This window comes from Myotis myotis, unplaced genomic scaffold (assembly GCF_014108235.1).
Source record: "Myotis myotis isolate mMyoMyo1 unplaced genomic scaffold, mMyoMyo1.p scaffold_m19_p_5, whole genome shotgun sequence".
NCBI lineage: Eukaryota > Metazoa > Chordata > Mammalia > Chiroptera > Vespertilionidae > Myotis > Myotis myotis.
In genome coordinates this window covers 68,815,351-68,817,962 of record NW_023416357.1, presented here as the reverse complement: position 1 = coordinate 68,817,962, position 2,612 = coordinate 68,815,351, and positions in this window count along the sequence as shown.

The following is a 2,612-nucleotide window of genomic DNA, read 5'->3' as shown; positions in this document are numbered from 1 at the left end:
GAAACTGTATCAACTCCAGCTCTGAGATCCCAGCCGGCTGAAAGCTGGTTTCTGGGGTTTTGTTTAGCGTCTACATTTGTTACAATGTTTGAAACTGCAGGCTCAGAGGCCTGCAGCGGCAGGCGGGGAATGTTGGAGTCCTCCGTCACTGAAGCAAGCAAGTCTCATGTTAGTTTCAAGCTGCCTGGCTGCTGGCCGCCATCTTGGCTGGCAGTTAATTTGCATATTGCCCTGATTAGCCAATGGGAAGGGTAGCGGTCGTACGCCAATTACCATGTTTCTCTTTTATTAGTGTAGATTCCACTTATACAAGGTACCTAAAATAGTCCATAGAGACAGAAAGTAGACTAGTGATTACTGGGGCAGCGGGGGTTGGGGGGTGGGAGGAGTTTTTGCTTAATGGCTGCAGAGTTTTGGAGATGATTAAAATAATTTGGGTATAGATAGTTGTAATGGGCCCACCGCATTGTGAATGTATTTGATACACCAGATTGTACATTTGTGAATGGTTAAAATGATAAATATGTTATATATATATATATTTTCCCACCATAAAAAGGTTCTTTCCTTAAAAAAGGTACACGTGGGAGAAAGTGTACATATGATGTGTGAGTGTCTTGTGTTGGAATAGGAAAGACCTATCATAGAAAATGGAATAGGTAAGAAGGCATATGGTGAAAAGTCTCCTCTCCGCAGGCTCTCAGCTTCCCTCTCTAGAGGAAACCTGTATTACCAGTTTCTTGTGTTTCCTCGTGTATCTTTCCCAGTGTGTATACAAAGTGTAGCATCCTAAACTTCATGCTTATAAGGAGACCTTTCCATATCAGAATACAAACAGTTTTTGCATTCTTGTGTACTGCTGGCTGTGTGGTATGAACGTACCATAGTTCGGTTCACCAGTCCTCTACTGATGGACTTTGATGTGATTTCCAACCTTTTCCAATTGCAAACAATTCTGCAATGAATAACCACATACATAATGTCATTTCACAAATGTCAGTTGATCATTTCTTTATTATGAAACCACTAAGATAACTAAGCCCCAGGAAATGAGGTAATGGGAGAAGGTCATGGCAAGCCATCCTGGCTGAAGAGTAACCCTTCTGTGCAGAATCTATCACCTGATGTCATCTCTCATTAAATTCAACCATTTCCACTCTGCTTATTACTTAATTAAGTGTGTTTGTGTGAGCCCTCCAAGGCTGCCAGAAGCTTAATACTCACAGAGATTAGTTATTGCTTGCAAGAAAGCCCAGGGAAAGTCCATGTGTTTGTGACAAAACTAATGATGTAGTCATGGTCACTTTGCAGTTCTGCCCGTGCTCAGTAGAAAAGTTATGCGTTCCTGTTTTTGTTTTCATCACTGAGCTTTTTGGGTGGTTGAAGATGTGGCAGACAGCTTCATGTGCTATTTGAAAGAATGCCTCAGAGGTTGCTTAATGAGGGGCATTTGTTTATTTTTTTTAATAATTCACACAGAGACAATAAAGAAGCTGTGAGACACAGAGATCTACTGAATATGGTTCTGAGCACTGATTTAAGCCTGTATCAGTCTGAGAGATACAGTGGGGCCTTGACTTACGAGTTTAATTCATTCGTTCCGTGATGGAGCTCGTAACTCAAATTACTCGTATGTCAAATCAAAAGTGAACAAGTGAGACACGTAATGCTGGGCTGATGTTGTGGCGTTCACTGTGACATTCGCTGCGCCAACTAGCAGTGGGGTGTCTGAAGCTGGCTCGTAACCCAAATTTTAGCTCGCAACTCAAAGCAAAAAATTGGCCGAGAGATGGCTCGTATCTTGAAAAACTCGTTAGTCTGGACACTCGTAAGTCAAGGCCCCACTGTATCTATATATAAGCTCAAGGAAATGGTCATCTACTTAAAATACTTATATCTATACACTATAGTGCTATGTATAATGTTTACCTAAAAGCACAACCAGAAAAATTCCTTGCACATGACAGGTAGAAATATTATAGAACTAGGAAATGATCTAATGAAACTGAAGATTGATTAGCCTTCAATGCCAAGATCCCTCCTAGGCATATCATAGCAAGAAGAATTGTCATTACAAAAATAGATCACTGTGATGTACCTTTCAGCGAAAGCTGTAGGATAATCATGAGTTTATGCAGGATTCGTCTAACTGATAAATAGAAAATAATCATATTATGGAATCATGAAGATGAAATGTACTTGAGTGAGCATTTAGCCAAACAAGCCTTTTGATAAATGAAGAAATTGACAACGTGGCAGCAGGTGGTGAGTTACAAAGAAATGAGGTATGATGCTAAGCAAAATAAGCCAGTCAGATAAAGACAAGTATCACATGATCTCACTCATATGTGGAATATAATGAGCAAAAAAACTAATGAACAAAATAGATCCAGAGACATAGAAGTATAGAACAGACGGACGAATCTCAGAGGGAAAGTGGAGGTGGGGAAGAGGGGTTCATGATTAACCAAAGAACTTACGTGCATATATGCATAACCCATGGACACAGACAATAGTGTGGTGAAGGCCTGGAAGGGGGAAGGGTGAAGAGGGTATAGAGTGGAGAGGGTTATATGAAGGGGGGCATAAGAAACCATCTGTAATACTTTCAG